General features: G+C 48.7%; 1 protein-coding gene across 7 annotated transcripts in view; it reads left to right on the top strand.

Annotated features, from left to right (window-relative positions):
* The window catches only part of CAPN15 (calpain 15), a 109,671-nt gene that overhangs the window by 56,220 nt on the left and 38,300 nt on the right, over positions 1-15,151 (top strand). The window lies entirely within an intron of this gene.

Genomic DNA, 15,151 nt, shown 5'->3' with positions numbered 1-15,151 from the left:
ACGGTCACTAAATCTACTGTTGTAAGTCGAGGACCACATGTACTGCTACAGTCCAACTAAAGCATCTTGACTGGCCACCACAGCTGTATGTGCCTCCCTTTCTCTCTTCTACCCACCCACCCCTCCTGTGAGGGAGACAGATGCTGGCAGCCGTGGCTTTTCTAGATATCTGTTGTTGGAGCAGCTAACATTATGCTTTGTGGCACTCTTGCCTTGTTTGCCCTTTGTTGTCTTGTTTTGCTTCCTTTTAATTGCGTTTAATATTCTATATTGTAAGCCACCCAGAATCTGCTGGAGTGGGCTGCTGTAATACATTTAGTGAGGTCACAGATAAATAAATACTTGGTTGCTGCATGAAAACCGGCTTTGGGGGGTGGGGGGTGGAGAGGAGATGGGAAGGGAAGGGGGTGGTGGTGCTTGCAAGGTTAATGCAAAATGCTGGCTTCTCCAAGCAGCCATGTCTCCTCTGAGAGGCAAAAGAAAATCTGGCAGCCAGTGCAGGAATTTTTCTCCCCTCTCCTTCTTAAGGACACCGTTTTCATTTGCCTCGAGAACGCTCACCTTTGGGGTCACCATCCCCCTAACGTTATTGAGCAGAGGCAAGCTGGAAGAGCTGCAGCTTTGGTCTCTGTTGAAATGCAGTCAATTCAGAATTGCTTAGCAAAGCTTCCAGAATAACAGTAGAACAAAGTTGGAAGGGACTTTGGAGGTCTTCTGGTCCAAAGCTCAAGGAGGAGACCTTTTACCCTTCCAGACAAATGGCTGTCCGGTCTCTTATTGAAAAACTCCAGTGTTGGAGTACCCACAACTTTTGGGTGTCAAGAATGAAACTTTGACAACTACATGCCTCTTTGTTTCAGCTTGCTATTAGAATAAGGGGTGGGGGTGGGGAGAGGAGGTGTTGCTTTAGAATGGGTTAGATGGAGAAACGAAACCTCTACCGTATGCCTGAAGACCGTGGGAGCCTGAAACCTTTCCAAGGACACCGCAGCAGGTGTGGAGAGGAATCAGACGGTTCCCATAACAAAGTGAAACTGTTTACATGGACTACGTGAGAGGTTGGCTGGTGGAATTATTGTTTAACTGTTTAATTCTATGAACTGGTGTCTGGGAACATCAGAGTTGACCATAAACAATTAACCAGTGGAACGGCTTGCCTCCAAAAGTGGTGGGTGCTTCATCACTGGAGGCTTTTAAGAAGAGACTAGACCGCCACTTGTCTCAAATTTTATAGGGCAGGGGTGTCAAACTCAATTTCATTGAGGGCCACATCAGCATTGCGGTTGCCCTCAGGGGGCCGGGTGGGTATGGCCAGGGTGGGCGTGACCTACTGGGTGGGCGTGGCTAGAGTGCGTATGGCCTACTGGGTGGGTGTGGCCAGCTCTACATCGTTCGCATCAAGGGGGCCTATGGGGGCCTGGGCAGGAGTGGGACAGATCTGAGGGTCTCTGGCAGGAGGAGGGTCTCTGGGCCAGGGCCAAGGCAGTGGGGGCCGTTCCCTCACTGTTTCCAGGATGGCTTCGCGGTATGGATGAAACCACTTCGTGAGCCGGATCCGGCCCCCGGGCCTTGTGTTTGACATGTCTGGTATAGGGTCTCCTGCTTGAGCAGGGGGCTGGACTAGAAGACCTCCAAGGTCCCTTCCAGCTCTATTCGGATTGAATGATTGAATTGGTGATCTTTGGCCTGCAAATCACAGATGCAACCTCCAAGCCTGGCCAGAAAGCACAAGATGCACCTTTGTCTTTGATTTGTATCTCTGTCTGGTTCCCACCTTTCCTTCCCCATGGGTGACTTGGCACTTTTTTGGCAGCCAATCTCCGAGGTGGCTGCTTTCAGCAGTCCTGGAAAGGCTACGCATAACTCGCCTCCTGTTGATGCTCTTGTCACTTTGCCTTGCTTAAAACAAGACACTGGAGACAGGGGAACAAAGATGATTAGGGGCCTGGAGACTAAAACATACGATGAACGGTTGGAGGAATTGGGTATGTCTAGTCTAGTGAAAAGAAGGACCGGGGGAGACACGATGACAGTATTCCAATATTTGAGGGGCTGCCACAAAGGAGAGAGGGAGGCCAATCTGTTTTCCAAAGCCCCGGAAGGCAGGACAAAAACAACAGATGGAAACCAATCAAGGAGAGAAGCCAACTAGAACTCAGGAGAAATTTCCTGACAGTGAGAACAATCGACCCATGGAACGACTTGCCTTCAGAAGTTGTGGGTGCTCCCATCACTGCAGGCTTTTAAGAAGAGATTGTCCAGAATGGTAGAGGGTCTCTTGCTTGAGCAGATGGTTGGACTAGAAGACCTCTAAGGCCCCTCCCAACGCCGTTGTTCGATATGCCTAGAAAAACTCCCTGTTTTGCAAATAAACCAGGCGAGGGGGAGGCCTTGCTCCTGCTAAAGTGCTCGGAGGTTTGGGCGTCTGCTTGAGCAAACCTTTCCTGCTGACAGCTCGGAACGGAATATGTGCAAACAGCCTCGCTTCCCCCCCCCCGCCGAAGCTCAGCAGGTTGCACGTCTACCAGGAAAGCACCGAGATAGGAGTTCCACAAAACATTGCCATGTTGCGCGAATGAGATGGGTATCAAACCTCGGCACGCTTAGCTCTCCGTTCCTAGCGGTTTCCTTTTGAGTCAGGATGCTGCCGGCTTTTTCCTGTTTGAAACCAATCTAAAGAGAACCAGGAGGCTGGAGCATCACAATAATGTGCTGTGGGCGACGGTGGTTTCCATCGCACAGCGATGAGTGTAATTGGGAAGGGTTTATTCCTTATGCTAACGGAAGCACCTCCGGGAATGCCTGCGTACATGTGTTTATTTGTTCGGCGTATTGATAAGTTAATACGGTAGCTTGGTAATTAAAAGTGTGAGCAGCGATCCTTAAGGCCTGCGGCTGATACCCTGTTTGTGCATTCGGGGACCTTAATCAGAAAAGGGAACCTGCTCTTTCTCAATTTATATTATAATAAAGGTAGTCCTTGACTTAACGACCCCATCTGGGTCCGGGATTTCAACTCTTAAGCGGTGGTTGTTAGCTGAGCCCTGCCCGATTTTACAACCTTTTTTTTTTTGCAACGGTTAAGTGAACCGCTCAGTTAAGCGAATCACGCGGCCGTTAAGCGAATCCGACTTCCCCCATTGACTTGGCTTGCTGGAAGTGGGCTGGGAAGGCTGTAAATGGCGACCAGGTGACCTTGGGGATGCTGCGGCCTCCGTAAAGACACGCCCGTTGCCGAGCACCTGAATTTCGATCACATGACCATGGGAATGCTGCAGCGGTTGTAAGTATGAGTACCGTTGTAAGTGTCATCGTAACTGCGAATGGTTGATGAATGATTGTAAGTCAAGGACTACCTGCGTTGTTGTTAGTTGCGAAGTCGTGTCCGACCCATTGTGACCCTATGGACAACGTTCCTCCAGGCCTTCCTGTCCTCTACCATCTTCTGGTGTCCATTTAGGCTCACGCCTACTACTTCAGTGACCCCATCCAGCCACCTCATTCTCTGTTGTCCCCTTCTTCTTCTCTTGCCCTCAACCTTTCCCAGAGTTAGGCTCTTCTCCAGCGAGTCCTTCCTTCTCATTAGGTGGCCAAAGTCTCTGAGTTTCAACTTCAGGATCTGGCCTTCTAAAGAGCAGTCAGGGTTGATCTCCTCTAGGACTGACCGGTTTGATCGCCTTGCCATCCAAGGGACTCGCAGGAGTCTTCTCCAGCACCATAGTTCAAAGGCCTCAATTCTTTGGCGCTCAGCCTTTCTTATGGTCCAACTTTCACAGCCATACATTGTAACTGGGAAGACCAGTTTCCGTTCTGCGTTTGCGTGTCTAGAAAAAGAGAAATATAAGCAGACACGGTAGGCAGTTTTGGTGGGTGGGGAGATACTATTAGAGTGGGTGGCGAGGATCAATCTCTCCAGCTTGCCTTCTGGTCAATGGGTGTTTTGTGACTGGGCACACACACACACACACCATCGGGCAGCAATTGCAAGAGTAGGAACAACATGCATTCAACAATTCGAATACACAGTTGGCTCTGGAGGAAAGGTCCCGCTGTCTTGCTCTGTCTGTGTCTCACCATGACATCTTTTCCCCACCTAGAGAAGCTGGCTTGAAGTCTGCTTTTCCGCAGATTCAAGGTGCTACGGTATGTGGACATTTGTTCTTTTAATCATTTCTTCTGTTCCTAACTCAGTGGCTGTCTTCGCATTACAGCCTTCAGACCGTCAGCGGAGTCATTGATTTCTGGATTTGCACAAAATCCATAAATTAATCAAGTTGCTTGGGCTCATGTAACACTACGTGGGCTGCCAAGCTGTGGGTGATCATTTCCTCCAACTGGTGGGTGGGTAGGTGTCTTTTTTTTTTTTTAAACCAATCCAGCTTGCTCGGTCGTAGTAGGACTATTGTCAAAACTGCATGTTGCTTTGACTGGGCAAAGCTACCTTGAACAGCTGTGGCATTTGAAAATTAGAGCGCCCCTTTCTGATGTACTGTTGAAAATGTTATTAAAAGTAACGGTTGCAGGATTTGGGACTGGCCAGTCTGGAAAAAAGAAGGACTAGTGGGCACATGATAGCAGTATTTGAGAGGCTGCCACAAAGAAGAGGGGGGGGGAGGTCAACTTATTTTCCAGAGCACCAGAAGGCAAAACAAGAAACAATGGATGGAAGCTAATCAAGGAGAGAAGCAACTTGGAATTAAGCAGCAACTTCCTAACAGTGAGGACGATTAACCAGTGGAACAGTTTGTCTTCAGACATTGTGGATGCTGCAACACGGGAGGCTTTTCAGAACAGGCTGGACAGCCACTTGTCTGAAATGATATAGGGTCTCCTGCTTGAGTAGGGGGCTGGACTAGAAGACCTCCCAGGTCCCTTCCAGCTCGATTCCGATTCCGATTCTGATCTGGCCTATATTACTTGTCCAACTCTTGTCACCAATTAAATAATTAATTGGTCAAAGCTTACTCTAAACATGGCTTCTTTCAGACGCTCATGGCCAGCCTCGCTAGACGACATAATTTCAATCATTCCAATTCAAATACGTCAAGAACTAGTCAACTAGTGATTTTTGCACCGGGATGTGAACTCACGGCTCTTATTCACTCTCGCAAATTCATGAAAAAGGGAATGAGAGGGAGAGGAAAAAAAGAATAGTGCGTCGAATAGTTATCCAGTTAGTGAACCTTCTCAGCCTATACACAAGTGGCAATGTGCTCACATGCTAGTATTTGCCCTCGGCTGGAATTTATAATGCGGTTCGTGACTCAGATATTTGTGTGAGTGGAAAGTTCACAGAGAACAGGAAAAGGAACGCAACTCCTATTGGAAAACAGTGAAAAATGTCTTGTTTGTTTTGGCTACCTAATTATAACAATGCCCAACTCAGGGAAGAGGCAGGTGAGAACGTATAGAATTTTTCTGGACAAAGGACCAGCCAGTGAAGACGGGAGAGGTGCAAATTAGGTGTCAGACTTCTCCCGGCTTAGATATTTAGGAAAGAAAGACCCTCAACTCCATTTGGTTGAAGTGAAAGGTAATAATAATAATAATAATAATAATAATAATAATAATAATAATAATAACAACAACAACAACAACAACAACAACAACAACAACAACAACAACAATAAACCTTTATTGTCAAAGTACAACATGTGTACATAGAGATTAGCTGAGCCTCCCCCTGTGCTCTCTCCCCCCAACACACAGTGACAACAAACCCTCCATCCTACCACACCATGTGAACCAACTACACCACACCAGCTTCCCAAGTCAATTCTGCATAAGTTCACAGAGATTATGTCCCATTTAAAAGCCTAACAGCCCACGGATAAAAGCTATTTTTCAGCCTGTTGGTACGGCTTTTACTAAAGATGCAGCGAAAGTAGAGCTAGATGTGAGTATTCCCACACAAAGGTTACACTTTTTCCACCTTTCCCTGGCCCGTCTCCCCTGGACCAGTTCATCGGTGTCCAACAGTGTTCCTTTTTGATGTTTTGAACACGGCTTTGAGGTTTGGCACCTCTCGATGTGGTTTCGCATTCTGTTCCCAGGCCATGCGTCCTTGGCGGCTAGCTTATTCTGGTTTGACGTCTCTGGTGCTTGTCAGCTTGTCTCCACCCCGCTGGTTTCGTCTTCCCCACTCCCAAGCCCGAATTTTACTTCCCCTTCGACCTCCCTTGCATTTTATGGCAGGATGCCAGCAGAGCCAAGAAGTTGAAGATGGCAGGCCTGACCTCAGGTTTGGAATTCAAGGCTAAAGGGTGGGACCTGTTGAATAAGAAGCTATGTCTGGAAGGTAAAGGTAAAGGTTCCCCCGCCCATGTGTGCTAGTCATTTCCGACTCTAGGGGCCGATGCTCATCTCCGTTTTGAAGCCGAAGAGCCAGCGCTTGTCCGAGGACGTCTCCGTGGTCATGTGGCTAGCATGACTAGACGCCAAAGGCGCACGGAACGCTGTTACCTTCCCACCGGAGCGGTCCCTGTTTTTCTACTTGCATTTTTACGTGCTTTCGAACTGCTAGGTTGGCAGAAGCTGGAACGAGTAACAGGCGCTCACTCTGTTACGCGGCACTCGGGATTCGACCCATCAAACTGCCGATCTTCTGATTGACAAGCTGAGCGTCCTAACCCACTGAGTCACCGCGTCCCTTTATGTCTGGTAGAGAAGTACTTTAACCCAAACGTAAGGTCGAAGGCCAGCATCGAAAGGTCTCTTCAGTCAACTAGGAAAGACGTTGCTCCTTGATCCTGTCCTTTTGAGCTACAGATCTTGATCTGTTTCCTTGAGATCCTTCACTTGGTTCACATGTTAGGCTAAGCCAGGGGTCTTCAAACATGGCCCTTTTATGACTTGTGGACTTCAACTCCCAGAATTCCTCAGCCAAGCGTGGGAGTTGAAGTCCACAAGTGACAAAAGGGCCAAGTTTGAAGACCCCTGGGCTAAGCCATCCTGTGTTTGGTTGCGTTCTGGCTTGCTGGCTTCATTGTATAAACCTCGCCGACGTTAGTTGAGTCAACGACTCTAGCTGACAAGAAGAAGGTGAGGACTGCGAAACTCGGCAGGTCCGGTGAGAAGCAGGAGGGCAAGAAGGTGCCACACGATTGTCTCCTCAGCTCAACTTTGCCTCCTCCTGAGCCAACTCAAAAGCAACAGCAACAGCATGGCCTCCAAGGCAGTCCAGGGAGACTGGTGACATCACAATGTGGCCTCTTGCTGGTGCTTTGGCTCAGCTGCTGGTCTGGAATGACATCCACTCAAGAAATGGCCTGCCCAGGCCCTGTCACTCCACCGGCAGGTCATGAAGAGCAACAGTCGTGGGGCCACAGGTTGCTTGAAGATCCATCACGGGCTGACCTGGGATAAGCAGAGAGGTGATTTGGGTGCAGGAGGAGGAAAGGCAGAAGGGGGAGAGGGTGTGTGGAACGTGAAAAGTTTGGGAATTGTTCACAGCGGCTTAAGGATTTGTTCTGGTAGCGCTAGGAGGTGAGAATGCACATTTCGTTGTAGAAAGGACCCCGCTGTGCCTATTCTGCAAAGGCAAGTAGATTTTCTCCATTCTACGTCTGTAGTGCCAGGTAAAGGATTGGCCTCCAGCACGCTGAATAATTCGGCATCTGGTATGTGTACCTGATGCTATATTCCCCTTCTGAGATAAGCAGCGTTATCCCCAGCGCAGGAGAGTAAGAAAAGTATGGCGTGAGATAAGGAAAGGAGAAGGAATCAAGCGAAGCTAATTTACAGCAGCACAGTTCTTTCTATCTCTCCGCACCTTTTTATCCTTGCAAACCATCTTGCTCCCACCACATCCCTCCAGTTGCTTCATACGCTGCCTTTTAAGTGTCAGGACACTGAATGAATTTTCTAGTCGGTGGGATGCAGGCAGCGGTGTCTTTACTTGCAATGCTGGCTGGGGAATCCGAGGAGCTGAAGTCCACACGTCTTAAAATGGCCCAGGTTGAAAAACACTGCTCTAGATTAAGCATTCTAGATTAAGCATTAAAACGTCCCCGGTTGAGAAACACTGCTCTAGATTGAGCATTGTAGATTAAACTCTAGATCAAGCATTAAAATGGCCCAGGTTGAGGAGACACTCCTCTAGATTGAGCACTCTAGATTGAGCATTCTAGATTAAGCATTAAAACGTCCCCGGTTGAGAAACACTGCTCTAGATTGAGCATTGTAGATTAAACTCTAGATCAGACATGTCAAACATAAGGCCCGGGGGCCAGATCCGGCCCGTGAAGTGGTTTCATGTGGCCCGCGAAGCCATCCTGGAAACAGTGAGGGAACGGCCCCCACTGCCTTGGCCCTGGCCCAGAGACCCTCAGATCTGTCCCACTCCTGCTCAGGCCCCCATAGGCACCCTTGATGCGAATGATGTAGAGCTGGCCACGCCCACCCAGTAGGCCATACGCACTTAGGCCACGCCCACCCTGGCCATACCCACACGGCCCCCTGAGGGAAACCGCAATGCTGATGCGGCCCTCAATGAAATTGAGTTTGACACCCCTGCTCTAGATCAAGCATTAAAATGGCCCAGGTTGAGGAGACACTCCTCTAGATTGAGCACTCTAGATTGAGCATTCTAGATTAAGCATTAAAACGTCCCCGGTTGAGAAACACTGCTCTAGATTGAGCATTGTAGATTAAACTCTAGATCAAGCATTAAAATGGCCCAGGTTGAGGACGTTCCTCTAGATTGAGCACTCTAGATTAAACATTCTAGATTAAGCATTAAAACGTCCCCGGTTGAGAAACACTGCTCTAGATTGAGCATTGTAGATTAAACTCTAGATCAAGCATTAAAATGGCCCAGGTTGAGGACGCTCCTCTAGATTGAGCACTCTAGATTGAGCATTCTAGATTAAGCATTAAAACAGCCTGGGTTGAGAAACACTAATCTAGATTAAGCATTCTAGAGCACACGGTGCTCTAGATTAATCATCCTATACCAGAGGTCTCCAACCCCCAGTCCGTGGACCGGTACCGGGCTGCGACATGACAGCAACCGGTCCGCACAAACAAGCGAAGCCCCATCCGCGGGATGCAGGCAGCACACAAAAAACCACGCACCCTCGGTCTGCGGAAAAAGCTTTATCCACGGAACCGGTCCCTGGTGCCCCCAAAGGTTGGGGACCTCTGTTCTAGACAGCTGTTCCAGATTAAGCATTCTAGAGCGAATGCTGCTCTAGATTAAGCACAAATAAACACTGCTCTAGATTAAGCATTGGAAACCCAGTTAGAGCAATGAATCAGTGGAACGACTTGCCTCCAGAGGTGGCGGGCGGGTGCTCCAGATTTTTAAGAAGAGACTGGACAGCCACTTGTCTGAAATGGTCTAGGGCCTCCTGCTTGAGCTGGGGTTGGACTAGAAGACCTCCCAGGTCCCTTCCCACGCCGGTCTTCTGTTACGCAAATTCAATCCTAGTCTTGTGGCTGAAGTTCGCTGCAGAAAGAAAACCCTAAATGGGGGTGGTATTGCCTAAGCAAGCAGAATCAGACCCGTCCTCCTGGCAGAGGAGTTGGAAAGCGAGATGAAGCCAGTCAAGGAAGCCAACAATGGACTTGGGAGACCAACAACAAGAGGCGGGGGCCTCTGGCTAGGACCCATGCCGTAAAGTTGAGTGTTACTGATCCAGAGCCCAGTTGTGTGAGATGGCAGAAGAGGCCAGAGGGAAATACAGCCCAGCCTGGAGGTTTCAAGTTTATTTATTATTTATTTATTTTTGGGACTTATATGCCGCCCTATCTCCCAAAGGACTCAGGGTGGCTAACAACAATAAAAACAACAATAAAAAGTAAAGGTAAAGGTTCCCCCGCACATGCGTGCTAGTCGTTTCCGACTCTAGGGGCCGGTGCTCATCTCCGTTTCAAAGCCGAAGAGCCAGCGCTTGTCCGAGGACGTCTCCGTGGTCATGTGGCCGGCATGACTAGACGCCAAAGGCGCACGGAACGCTGTTACCTTCCCACCGTAGTGGTCCCTATTTTTCTACTTGCATTTTTACGTGCTTTCGAACTGCTAGGTTGGCAGAAGCTGGGATGAGTAACAGGCGCTCACTCTGTTACGTGGCACTCGGGATTTGACCCGCCAAACTGCCAACCTTCTGATCGACAAGCTCAGCGTCCTAACCCACTGAGCCACCGCGTCCCTCAAAAAACAACAATACAAAAGTTAAAAGAAATTAAATAAACAGCCCCAATAAATAAGTTAAACTAAACAATTAAAAATTAAAAAAACATTTTAAAAAACCCTGTCATCAGTCCAGGTCAGCCTGATGGAAAAGAAATGTTTTGAGGTCGCGACGAAAGGACCGGAGATCCGGGGCTATCCGGAGCTCAAGGGGAAGTTGGTTCCAAAGGGCTGGCGCTCCCACAGAGAAAGCCCTCCCCCTGGGGGTCGCCAGCCGACATTGTCTAGCCGACGGCACCCTGAGGAGGCCCTCTCTGTGTGAGCACACCGGGGGATGGGAAGTCGTTCCCGGCAGCAGACGGTCCTGCAAATATCCCGGGCCTAGGCCATGTAGGGCTTTAAAGGTAAGTACCAGCACCTTAAATCTCACCCCCTGTTGGCAGGGGGGCAGAGGTCGACCTCGAGGCCTCTCGCTTGTGGAGTTCCTCAGGGGTCGGTCCTCTCGCCTCTCCTGTTCAACATCTACATGAAACCGCTGGGTGAGATCATTCGTGGTTTTGGAGTTGGGTATCATCAGTATGCTGATGATACCCAGCTTTTTATTTCGACCCCAAACCACCCCAGTGATGCCCTTGACGTGATGTCCCGCTGCCTGGAGGCGGTTCGGGTCTGGATGGGGAGGAACAGGCTTCGACTCAACCCTGACAAGACTGAGTGGCTGTGCGTACCGGCATCTCGGGATATTCAGGATATCCCATCTCTTTCTATGGGGGGTGAGTTACTACCCCCCGTAGATAGGGCTCACAACTTGGGAGTCCTCCTAGATTCACAGCTTTCTTTAGAAGACCATATAGTAGCTGTGACTAGGGGGGCCTTCGCCCAGGTTCGCCTGGTGCGCCAGTTGCGGCCCTATTTAGACTGGGATGCCTTACGTACGGTCACTCATGCGCTCGTGACCTCTCGTTTGGACTACTGCAACGCTCTCTACATGGGGCTGCCCTTGAAGACCACTCGGAGGCTCCAACTGGTACAGAATGCAGCCGCGAGAGTTGTGCTGGGAGTTTCCCGATACTCCCATGTTACACCTCTGCTCCGCGAGCTGCATTGGTTTCCAGTTGTCTTCCGGGTGAGATTCAAGGTGCTGGTATTGACCTACAAAGCCCTACATGGCATGGGTCCGGAATACCTTGGGGAGCACCTGCGGCCGGCATCAACTTCCCTCCGCCCAGTACGCTCCCACAGAGAGGGCCTCCTCAGGGTGCCACCGGTCAAAGAATGCTGACTGGTGGCCCCCAGGGGGAGGGCGTTCTCTGTGGGCGCGCCGGATTTATGGAATCGTCTTCCGGTTGAGCTCCGGATGGCACCCGACCTGCGCTCCTTCCGGCGCGATCTAAAGACTTATCTCTTTGAACAAGCTGGCCTGGCCTGATGGGATGGGGTTGGGTTTTATTACTTTTAATTGTGTTTTAACCTATTGTAAGAGTTGTGGGCATTCTGTTTAATCTTTTTTAATTTTTGTATTTTGTCTTTTAACATGTACTGCCCTGTTCACCGCCCTGAGTCCTTCGGGAGAAGGGCGGTATACAAATAAAATAAATAAATAAATAAACTGGTAACCAATGCAGCTCACGCAGGAGGGGTGTAATATGGGAGTATCGGGATCACAACCTGCGTGGCCGCATTCTGCACCAGCTGGAGCCTCCGGGTGGTCTTCAAGGGCAGCCCCATATAGAGAGCATTGCAGTAATCTATCCGGGAGGTAACGAGTGCGTGAGTGAGTTGCTTCTGGAAGGCAAAACAAGATGGAGCTTTCCGTTTGAAGGTTCTGGCAAGCGAAAGGTTTTCAGCTTTATACCTTTGTTAACAAGAGCAATTGATTTTTTTATTTTTATTTTTGCACTAGAGCAAAGCAAGGAAGTGAGGTTTAAGGGGCTTTGTGCATTTTGAACTCCAGGGGAATTGCCTCTCTTTTTCTTCTCAGCAATTGAAGTGAGAGAATTTGATCCGAGAAAAAGAGATTTGTAAGCCAGTGCGGGTGGCTTGCTAGGCGTGAACCCAGGTCCCGAAACTGCCTGACAGGCTTAGGTGAACTTCTTCGAAAGCCCCCCTCCCCAAATTGACACCCAATTCTCAATTTCAGTCTGATAGAAGAATACCGGAATAACAGGGTTGGGAAGGGACCCTGGAGGTCTTCTAGTCCAACCCCCTGCTCCAGCAGGAGACCCTATGCCATTTCAAACAAATGGAGGCGAGGCCGAACTCAATTTGAGAAGGTTTAGTCTTCAGAAAAGATCACTGAGGGATATATGATCATATTTTTTCTAATGCATGAAAAATTAAGCCATACAACAACCTCAAGACCGGTTCTCTCTCATCCAGTGTGCAGGAGACTGGTTGAGCTCTTCGAAGCTCAGCAAAATAACAAGAGTTGGAAGGGAGGTCACAATTAAAAGAAAACTGGATCCAAAGCACTACACCAGGGGTGTCCAACCTTTGCAACTTTTAAGAAGTACTAATACCACTTTACAATGCCTTGGTAAGGCCACACCTGGAATACTGCATCCAGTTTTGGTCACCACGATGTAAAAAAGATGTAGAGACTCTAGAAAGGGTACAGAGAAGAGCAACAAAGATGATTGGGGGACTGGAGGCTAAAACATATCAGGAACGGCTGCTGGAATTGGGTGTGTAGTTTAATGAAGAGAAGGACGAGGGGGGGACATGATAGCAGTGTTCCAGTATCTCAGGTATTGCCACAGAGAAGAGGGAGCCAAGCTATTCTCCAAAGCACCTGAAAGCAGGACAAGAAGCAATGGATGGAAACTAGTCAAGGAGAGAAGCAACCTAGAACTAAGGAGGAATTTTCTGACAGTTAGAACAATTAACCAGTGGAACAACCTGCCTCCAGAAGTGGTGAATGCTCCAACACTGGGAGTTTTTAAGAAGAGGCTGGCCAGCCACTTGTCTGAAATGGGATAGGGTTTCCTGTCTGAGCAGAGGGTTGGACTAGATGACCTCCAAGGTCCCCTCCAACTTATTATTATTATTATTATTACTTGTGGACTTCACCTCCCAGAATTCCCCAGCCAGCATAGATGCCAAGGTTGGGCTTCCCTGCTCTACACAATCTGAGTCCTGCCCTAATTGCTGCCTCATTCTGATTTTGACCAAGGTAAAGATAACATACTCCACTACTCCAATGTGCCCTTATTGGAGCATTTATCAGGATACAACAGAATAACCAAGTTGGAAGGGACTTTGGAGGTCCTCTAGTCCAGCCCCCTGCTCAACCAGGAGACCCTATACCACTTCAGACAGATGGTTGTCCAATCTTTTCTTAAAAACCTCCAGTGTTGGCACACCCACAACTTCTGAAGGCAAAGCCGTTCCACTGGTTAATTGTTCTCACTGAAGAATTCCTAATCGTACTGAACTAAAAAAAAAAAAAGACTGTTCTAGGACTTCATCTCTAGGTGTAGGTTTGGGCCACTGACCAAATCCTAATTTCAAAACCATAAGACAACGAGGATGGCTTAGTTCTCCTTTAACGCTCTCAGCCTAGTTGTAGGAATGAGTTCTTAACACCAAAGAGCCTTGGAGGGCTAATTGAGTGGCTTCTGGAATTCATACCAATTGAGACGGGGAGCTAGAACATAGTAGCATCATAGGGCTGGAAGGGACCTTGAAGGTCTTCTGGTCCAACCTTCTACTCAAGTCTTGGTGGCATCCCAGTCAAATGGATATCCAGTCTATTTTCAAAACCTGCCGTGATGGAGCACCCACAACTCCTGGAGGCAAGCTGTTCCACTGATTAATTGTTCTCACCGTTAGGAAATTTCTCCTTAGTTTTTCGGTTAGATCTCTCTTTAACATGCTTCTACCCGTTCCTTAGGGACGCGGTGGCTCAGTGGGCTAGGACGCTGAGCTTGTCGATCAGAAGGTCGGCAGTTTGGCGGGTCAAATCCCGAGTGCCGCGTAACAGAGTGAGCGCCTGTTACTCGTCCCAGCTTCTGCCAACCTAGCAGTTCGAAAGCACGTAAAAATGCAAGTAGAAAAACAGGGACCACTCCGGTGGGAAGGTAACAGCGTTCCGTGCGCCTTTGGCGTCTAGTCATGCCGGCCACATGACCACGGAGACGTCCTCGGACAAGCGCTGGCTCTTTGGCTTTGAAAGGGAGATGAGCACCGCCCCCTAGAGTCGGAAACGACTAGCACACATGTGCGGGGGAACCTTTACCTTTACCTGTTCCTGCCCTCTGGTGCTTTGGAGAGGAAGTCAACCCCCTCTTCTCCGCGACAGCCCTTCAAATACTGGAAGACAGCATGTCCCCCTAGAAATCAAACCAATAAAAGGTAAAATAAAAACACATTCCTCAACCAGGTTAGGAATGTGTTACACCAACCGAGTTTGTGATTCCGTTCCGTTCCGTTCCTTTTTTTCAGACTGGCAAGTCTTAAGATCAAAAAAGTAAAAGTGATTTTTCCCCCCTCTTTCCACCTGCCCTTTTCTTTCACGTTCAAATTATTCTCTATCCCTCCCTTTAACTTGGCAAGGATCTCTTATTTCTTTTCTTCCTCTTTGGGGTCGGCCCATCAGCAGCGCAAAAGAATTCATTAAAGGTTTGTTTCTTATTTACCGGTGGAACGAGATGTTCAAAGGCAACGGGGATCCCTTATGCATTGCTGCTTCTTTTGAGTCTGACATCTGTAATTATTTTGTCAGTGTAGTTTTGTTGGCTTCCTTGTTTTTTTGTTTTTTTTTTTAAGAACCCCCATCTCGGGAACCCAAGCTAAGGATTGCTTGTATTTAAATGAGTTAGAAAAGCACAGGTAGTCTCGACGTACAGCCTACACAATTGGGCCCAAAATTTCTGTTTGCTGAATTTGGCCTTATTTTTACGATCTTTCATGCCACAGTTGTGAAGTTGGCAATGGGCTTGTTAAGTGAATTGGGCCTCCCCCATTGGCTTTGCTTGTGAGAAGTTTGCAAAGGGGGAATCACGCAATCCCTGCCGTCGT

Source organism: Vipera berus (assembly GCF_964194415.1).
Source record: "Vipera berus genome assembly, chromosome: 13".
Taxonomy (NCBI): domain Eukaryota; kingdom Metazoa; phylum Chordata; class Lepidosauria; order Squamata; family Viperidae; genus Vipera; species Vipera berus.
Note: the sequence above shows the minus strand (reverse complement) of the source record. Positions and strands in the feature narration are given on the sequence as shown.